Below are 9265 nucleotides of genomic sequence, written 5' to 3'. Positions count from 1 at the left end.
CTCTTTAGATTAGATTAGGTAGATTTGCTTTCATGCTCTCCTTCTCCCTTTTCCTCTCCAAGTGTAGTTAGGTTCATCCTGATAGTAAGAGGAAGTCGGCCTTCTTCAGAGACTCAACCTCATAGTTCAAGTCCCATAACCTGGAGGTTGTTTCCATGTTTCACTAGGTTGTCCTCATGCATAGGCTCTGGACAAGGGTGCAAACCTAAGTGACAACAGTTTTTGGCACGCCCGGTGGGACCTTTAGTCATAAAATTTGAAGTCTGCTGGTTAGCTAGTTGATCCTAATACACTAAGGATTTGGGTGTTATTCTTAGTGCTACCAGCCTTTGGAGTCATTCAATCAAATACCATGGTGAATCTAGTGCAAATCTACTGGTTTCAAGTAGAAATGGTGCTGGTATGTAAAGATCACCTTTGATCTTTTTGTGATTTTCAAGTTTTCTATGAAATTGCAGCTTTTATGAAAACTTTGTTATGGATTCATTTCATAGAAATAGTCATTATTCCCCCCCATATCATGAAAATTTTATTCCTTAACCCTCATATTGTCAATTTCAATCTCCACCCCAAGCTGTTTATAGCCAAGCTACTCAAAATTTTGACCCTCCCACTGCTCCTACTCCATTAGTCCCAACGTCCTTAATTAAAGAACTTAAAGATATGTTGTTGGGATTCTAAAGAAGGATGGATTCATGGGATAGGAAGCTAGATGAACAAGATGAGTAGTTATTGGCCTGGGATAGATAACTTGAGCAAGGTGAGCTATTGCTAGACCTTGATGGGCAGCTTGAGCAGTTTGATGGGCAGCTTGATGAGGTTGCAAGGCAACAAGAACTTGACAGACAACAAGAGGATATGACCTATCTCCAAGAAGAAGAAGAAGAGAGGGAGAAACATAGACATTTTGAGGAGAACCTTGCAAGACAAGTAGTTGCAACAGGAGAGGAGGAAATGAGGCTCCAATTGGCTCATTTTCAAATCAAGGAAGTAGATACCCCCCCTTCTCCCAAATATGTCATCCCAAGCTTTAGGAAGCCCCCTCCCTTACAAAAGCCTATTATTGTAGCCCCTCCATCCCCTGTAAGAGAGAGTTGGGCTAGTCATGAACCCCTCGAGCCTATTACTATTAAATTATTTCCAGGTCGGCTGGTTGTATGGACTGCTAATTGTTCAAATATGGAGTTTCGGGAGAGTGAGTCCAAACTCACAAAGATTCCATGTGAGGAGTTGTAGTCTACTGAGGAGAACAATGAGGAGGCTGCTGAGCCAAAGGAAGAGGACCCAATCCCCTCATTTGAAGAGCTTCCCTCTTTTATTGAGGAAGAAGAAGAAGACAACAAGGTTGTTCCTCCCCCTGAGGAACAAGTCGTCGCTTTTGAGTCCTTGCCAGTGAATGAGGATTTTCTGCTAGGGAAGGAAGAGGATCATTTGCTGTAGTAGACAACCCTCTATGATGTGGAGGATGGACAAGAAGGCCTCAAGGATAGCTTTGTCCTTGAGGAGGAATATGCTAACCTGCATGAGGTTTTTTCCCAACCTATGCATATCTTTGAAACTACAATGGAGGAGATAAATGATGAGGATGATCTTTTGGATGAGTTGGATGCTCTCTACTCTTCCATGGATATTGAATCAGTATCTCCTATATATGAGGAGCATGTTCTACAACACCAACAAGTGGGAGATCACACCATACCAGTAGATCCAAAGGAAGTGGTTCATGGGCAGCATGAACAAGATGTGGAAAAGAATCAAGAGGAGGAGCCACTTCCAAACCAGTTAAAGACTACCATTGCAGAGCACAATCAAGTGGTCAAGGACGATTCCTCTAGCCCTACACCATCAAGAGGGTGCCCCATAAGGTATCTAGCTCTGCAAAAAATTAGCAAGTTGCCCCCAATCATGCTCACTCCAGAGCATGAGGAAGATTATTACAAAGAGGAGCAGGTATGTTTTGCTCCACAAGGTAATACCCGAGTGCTAGAAAGCTTCACTATTTTCAGCATTGGGAAGGAGGTGTTTCATGTAGTAGTGTGCTTGTCATACTTGCTGATCCATTTAGCTACCCCATTGTATGAAGGAAGAAATCAATTGGTGAGGAAAGGCAGCTATTTCAACAAACTAGTCAATGGGTTTGTTTGAACCCTCTCTTTGTAAATATTTGTACATATTAGAGTAGTTCTTTTTTTTTAGTTTATTCCTTTCTTTTTCAAGAAGTACACGAGTAGAGGATTTGTTTTCGTGAGACAACAAGTTTTGAAATTTTGAAGGTTGCAAAAGGAGGTTTTGATCTCTGGTTCCAGTTGCAGAGATAGAGGTTTTTGGATTTTCTTCTTAGAGGCAGGGTTAGGGTTTCATAGTGATACATAGGATCCACATCCTTCTTTGTGACTCTATAGTCCAATGGATGCTTCAGGCCACTAGTCTTATGCGTAGCAGGCTCACATCCCCTATGAGTCACCAGAGATGTTATCCATTTTTGTGCCCCCGCCAAAATTTAAATTTAAATACAAACCCATCTAATAGCTACCCACCAAATTTATGATATTTTAATGCCCAAGGTATTTTAATGTTTTGCCTTGCCAGCGTGCAACTTTCCTCACCGTCAGATCTTGCTAGATCTACGGCAGGCGCTTCCCTGCAAGATACAGATGCAAGCATTTTAATTATTGTAGGCAAGCCCTTTTACACTGCATGGCATGGTGGGTCCTATTCCCTCAGTGAGCCGCAAAGATACAAGTATGGATCCACCACTAGTTCTTCCCAGATCGACGATTACCGCATGCCCACAAGGTCAAGATGTGAGGGAGTTAAATCATGTGGGAATGCCCCTTTCTGATGTGTGGATAACATGACATCACACAAGGTCTTCTTCAAGTTTCAATGCGCAAGTTATGAGCACCGTTAGATCTTCTCTGATCCATGGCTGGTGCATGCCTGCAAGACGAAGATGCGAAGACCTCCTTGAGACACATGGAGGGAATGATGTTACGAGCTGCCTTGTTCAAAGAATAATGCCTGAGGAGTTTCCACCATCAGATCTATGAGAATCAAAGGCTGGCACTTTCCTGCTTGATGGAAGTGTAGGGGTTTTAATTATTGCGGGCATGCGCCTTGCTGGCACATGTCTCGGTGGCCCTCCCTTTTTCTTGTATAGGTTGTCAGGTTGTGTTAGGTGGTTTCCAAGTGGACTCATGGATCAGAAACCTTATGGAGGCAAGCGCAGGTCTTCCACAATAATTGATTTCATGGAGATCAACAGTTGGCGCTATGTTGATATTGAAAGCTATGAGAACATTACCCATAGCGATATAGTGAGTGTTTTCCATGTGGATCAGCAGGCCTAGTTTGGCAGAGGTGGTTCAATTTTTTTCTCTGGTGTGAAGTTTGGATAAAGCCATCGGCACTCGCTACCTCACTATCAGAAAACTCAAGCATCTCGCCGTTAGCGACATAGCAAGTCACTGTGAAATGAGTATTTGGTGGGACCTCATGCGACGTGGAAGGGTGACAATGCTTAAGTGGGGTTTTGTTTTGCTAGCTGTGTATATTTTTTGATTCCATTAGTACTTGGACCCATGCCCCTTTTGTAAAACATAGGAGGGATTCTGACCATCGGATCAATGCAAAATCAACAGTCCTCGCCATCTCGGTATGGAAAGTTGCAAGTTGTTTACTCATAGTGACATAGCGAGTATGGGACCTACCAATCTTCAGAATGCCTAATGTAGTTTATTCACCCTTGGATTGACCTCAAATGATTGGCTTTCACTATCTCACTATGGGAAATTGCTTGAAGGATATGTATAGCGAGATAGCGATTCGCTGTTGCGTGTCTTTGTGGGGCCAGGTTTATTCCATAAGCCATAGGGTGGACCCTCGAACCAGTGATGCATTAGGAATGAGTGTACAGATTAATGACATGTTGGAAGTTGGTTGATTTCTCATTGTCTAGGGTGATGATAGTGAAAAATATGGGCTAGTCCCTTCGACAAGTCTTCATGATTGTCAAATCTAAGAAAAATCCACGATAGGCACTATCTCGCTATGGAAAGTTGCAAGAATTTTAACCATAGTGACATAGCGCCTTGATGACGCATGGCATAAATGATGTAATGGGCCCACCCTTCTCTAAAGTAGTGTTACAGCTCATCCTTGGTGGCAATTTTTAGGTAGGTCATAGTACAGTGGCGATACTCTATTGGTCCACTCAGCTAGCTCAATGTGCAGTCATGTGATTTCATTGATCATCGTTGGATTAGCATGGATCTATGGTCGTCGCTAACTCACTATGGGAAGATGCATGTTGTTTAGGTATAGCGAGTTAGTGACTTGGCAACACATGGATTGTGCATCTTGTTTCCTTGCAAGATGCAAAATGTAGGGCTACTTGACAGATTTTATTGTACTTTTAGGGCTGTCAGATGGTGGCAGATCGATGGTCCTCGCTATCTTGCTATGGAAAAGTGCTCAAAAGATATGCATAGTGAGGTAGCAACTTGAGGACTTGTGTCCTTATGGGCCCAGGAAGATAGAGCAGTTAGCATTAACAATTAAAGGGCTGGTGGTTAGTATGACTACTGCGGTCAGGGTCATGGTGTGGTTGGTAAAGTTAAGATGTGGTCAAACTTGTAAGACTTTTGCAAGGTGGAAAAATAAAAGGAGGTTATTGGCCCATGTGGCCCATTTTGGATGCAGAGTTTGGTTGACTTGCTGACCCCACTGATTTAGGCGCTCAGGAATGAAGAAATCAAGGTTTTTTATGCAATTTGATCTTCATGATCAATCCCAACCACCAGAAATGAATGCAAAATAGGGAAAAGCACTCCATTCCCCCCCCATTTGATCCATCTACTTGGTTAGAGCACAATTATGGCATCACTTCTATCTTCTCAAGGCCCTGTTTTAGTTAAAAATCAGATTTCATGGTACCAAAAGGCTATACTTAGATCGGATTTCTTCAAATCCCCATGATTGTTCCTAACAGAGCCTTGATGGTAGTGCTTGTAGGATGGTTTTGGAGGGAAAATATTAGTTATGCCTGAACTATAAAGGCAATTTTTGTGAATTTTGAAAAGTTGATCATTCTTTGCTGTTCTCTGCTGTTGCTCTGTAATTCTCAGTGTAAATTCCCTTGTGCCTCTGAACTGTATGATTTTCTGTTTTATCTCCTTTATCCATTGGTATGAAAGTGCAAGAATTCTTTGCCTCTTACTGGTGTTTTGTAGAGATCTATAATCTGTATGACTGTATCTCCTTGGCCTATGAATGATAATATAAGTGAATCTCTCTTTCCTTGTGTCATTCATCTTGGTCTTCTAATCTACATGTGATTGTTTGATTAAAGCAAGTCTGAATGTGTATATCCTTAGTTTCATTCTGGTTCAATAGTGCATATATGGGCAGAGATTGGTTTGAACACTCTATTTTGGTGCATCGCCTCTTTAGATTAGACTAGCTAGATTTTCTTTCATGCTCTCCTTCTCCCTTTTCCTCTCCAAGAGTAGTTAGGTGCATCTTGATAGTAAGAGGAATCCGACCTTCTCTAGAGACTCAAACTCACAGTTCAAGTCCCACAACTTGGAGGTTGTTTCCATGTTTCACTAGGTTGTCCTAATGCATAGGCTCTAGACAACCTAAGTGACAACATGAATCTTAAGTTATTACATGTTATGCAGGAAAATGTGGATAAGTTGGTAGCATTTTTGAACCAAGATTTTGGCTTAATGGATGAGCTGCATACCTGGGGAAAGGATCTTCAGACATTATATGCAATCAAAGGCCATATATATCAAATGTTAAAAGATGTATATACAATTAAGGAGCTAGATAAAATAGATGATTAGATTGAGAAGATAGTTGGTAGTAATAAAGTAATGGAATTATTACACACAAAGAACCACAGGCTCAAGGACCAAGCCCAAGAGTGAATTTTGGAAACTGAGAGAAATTATAGTTATACATGACTAAACATTTTTGAGGATGATCTACATGAGAAATTAATACTTGTAGCATTAGTAGTTGAGATATTTTGGAAGACTTTTCATGAGGTGTCTAATGATGAGGAAATCTGGCAAGCATTTAATATTGAGGAAGCTTTGTTAGAGCTGGATACCAAACTTAGGGATTTTTCTGAAACCTGTATAGAGGTGGATAACTATAGGTAGAAAGTGAAGGATAAATATAATGCCTTAGATTTATAGTATGTATCTTAGGTCATCGAGATAATAGATAAATTCAAGGGAAAATATCTAGACATAGCTCTGGGATAAAAGGGAACAAAACTCGAATGCTAGAATTTCAATTTTGACACTTGATCAAATTTTGCATTTTTTCATCTTTGAGGTGTGTAGGTGCACTGGTGTGCTTTTTGCAATAGTGTTTTGAAATATTTTGAAGAAGTCATAGGTGTGCTAATAGTTAACTACTAGTTCTAAAATTAGAGCTTTCCATGCATCAAAAATGCATTTAGACAACAATTTAACTCCAACAGATGCCTAGTAATGATGGAGCTTCTATTTTTAGCACTTCTAGACACTCTTACATTAACTGAAGGATCTCTTCTTCTTATTTTCTCATGATTTCTTTGTTTTATGATGTGTAAAGGCTCATGTATCCAATTAATGATATAAAATGGATGGAGTCCTACTTAGCACCATTTAGATAGATAGTTTGTACATAAATAGATTTGTTTTATTAGTGTAAAGCGCATGATTGCATAAAGATATCTCTCACTCTCAACACATAATGAGGAGATGATTTATTATAAATATAGGATTTTAATGTGTAATCAAGGTTGCTATTATTTTGTAATAATATATGCTCTTTGTGCTCGCATTTGGAGTGTAGTGATTCTTGCCTAAGTGTATTATATTTTGTGAATGTATGTTCATGGAATGTGATTGAGCCAATAGTTTATTGCATTGTTTTTGGTTGTGCAATCTATTAATTTTGGTGTTTGCTATAGTTTTACAAATTTAGCTGATGTATCTAGTTCAAGAAGAGATCACCCATTTTGCTCCTACATAACTTTTTGTCTTGCATGAGCACACTTTCTGTAGCCTTGTGATTTGATGAAAAGTGAAACATCTTATAGTTTCTAAATTCTCATTGATGATTGCATCAGTGGAATTAAAGAATCACTGCTCCTATTTTTGTTGGTTACCCACCGATTTCTTCAAAGGCTTAAGTCACAAATGCATTGTTTCCATAGTTTATGTCTGTTAGGATTTTATTTTTGTGTTATTTTCTTAAACCTCTTGTCACCCTACCTTTCTTATTTTCTTTACTAACCCCTTGTTAAATTAGGAATTCATATTATTTTCATTCATCATAAAATAGAAAAATACAAAAAAAACATAGTTCTTTTTGTGTGTTTTTATTCTTTTGTAGCAACAAACAAATTTTACATCTTATTTGAAGTTATCAAGAACCAAAAAAGGCCTTGTTGTGAAAAATCAAATTTATCTTCAACTAAGCATATTCTAGTAGGTCACAAGATCACCTAGAACCTTGGAGTTGATCTCCAAGATTGACTTTTGAAGAGAGGAGTTTGAAAGGATTCCTGCCGTTAAGTATCATGCAAAATTATGGCTCAACAATGACCTAGTTAAAGGATTTCAATCACCTTATTAGGAGTGAGCCTTTTTAGAGGACTTTAAGTCATTCTATTGAAATGCCACCTAGTTAAAGGATTTAAAAATGACTATTAGGTCAACCTTAATCCAAAGGATTTTACCTAAACTAATACAATTATTAGAGAGTAACAGTAAGGCTTGATCTAATAACAAAATACAACTCACTTTGCTAATTATAGATCTTTTTTTAGTCCTTTTTTATGCTTGGCTTTATTCACTACAACTCACTTTGTATGTCAATTGGAGACTCTATAGTTTGGCCTCCATATGAAGCAATACCCTTAGACTACTTGTATTCCTTGGGTTTTTTGTACATATCCAACTATACAACCAGCCAAAATTACTTCATGCCTTGTACCCCTTTATGAAGAGAATTTAAGTCTTTTGCTGCTTCATCTCAATCATCCATTTTAGGGTTAGGTAGGATTCATTGAATCTAACCATCTTTATATTTTAGCTCCTTCTAGAAACTTCCTTCTCAATCCTCCTTGAATTCAACTCAAAATGGTTTACCTTGAATTCTATGCCACCAACTCATTAAGCTTATCTTCCACATGGTTCATAAAATCCAAGAAATCAACCTTGTTAGCTTGGATTCATCAAATTCATGATCTTTCTCATAATATTTTCACTTGACATTTGACTAACTTCTAATGCTTGACACGTACTATGTTGATCAACATCCACTAACAATTCACTTAGCACACACTCAGTTTCACTCGGCTTACATTATGTTCACTCAGCATACACTGAAACTTCACTTTTCTTGGCTCCAACTAATTTTTGACTCAACTTGCACTAACTTTTCTTGGCATCTACTATGCACTCGGTCAAGCTTGGAAGACTCAATTCTACTTACTTGTTCTTCTAGACTTAATTAGTGTATCCATCATTTGCAACCTTAAGTAGATAATCAATACACTATATCATCACTATCTAAAGTGATCTTTGTACTCCTTTTTCGTATCATAACTCAACCTTTCCTCTAGGTTCTCTTGTTATCTTATTTGATCAAATCCTCTTCATCAATCAAACAAATGATAGTACTCAAATAAACTAAGTAGTTAACTTACCAATAGGTAGTAGGTTTGACATTAGTGACAAAATAATGATTGAAAATGCATTCTTATACTTGTATAAATCTTTTCTCAACAATCTCCCTATTTGGAATTGATGGAAAACTAATACCAAAAAGAAAATAATTCCTTGTATTGAAATATCTCCCTCTATCAGTAGATTCAATCTTCTATATAGGCTACAAAATGTCATTCTAATTAATAGAAATCAAGTCTTCCTTATGACTCACTTCAACTGTCATCCTATAGGGCATCTCCTTCAGACTTTCTAACTTTCTTTGATCACTCCCTCTTTTTGATATTCAAATATCTATCCCTCTTGTCTGTACTTATTTCTCCCTCTGAGTAGATATATTAGATTTCTATCTTGAAGTATTTCTCCCTCTGAGTTGGTATTCTTCACAATATCTCCCTCTACTTCATAATATCTCTCTCTTTGACAACAATGCCAAAGACTTGTCATCTCAACATGCATATGTTTAATAATTTCAGATTCTTCCTCTTTCAACTTAACTTTTTATTGATCTTATATTCTAGCTCTTGATTATT

General features: G+C 38.3%; 1 pseudogene; it reads left to right on the top strand.

Annotated features, from left to right (window-relative positions):
• The first annotated feature begins 3110 nt into the window (after positions 1 to 3110).
• LOC149556788 (U4/U6 small nuclear ribonucleoprotein Prp31 homolog) overlaps positions 3111 to 9265 on the top strand; it is a 58823-nt pseudogene continuing 52668 nt past the window's right edge.

The sequence above is a fragment of the Cupressus sempervirens genome, chromosome 5 (genome assembly GCF_028749045.1).
Source record: "Cupressus sempervirens isolate cs-2001-9-10 chromosome 5, ASM2874904v1, whole genome shotgun sequence".
Lineage (NCBI taxonomy): Eukaryota > Viridiplantae > Streptophyta > Pinopsida > Cupressales > Cupressaceae > Cupressus > Cupressus sempervirens.
The sequence above is the reverse complement of the archived record's forward strand: the minus strand, read 5'-3'. Positions and strand labels throughout refer to the sequence as shown.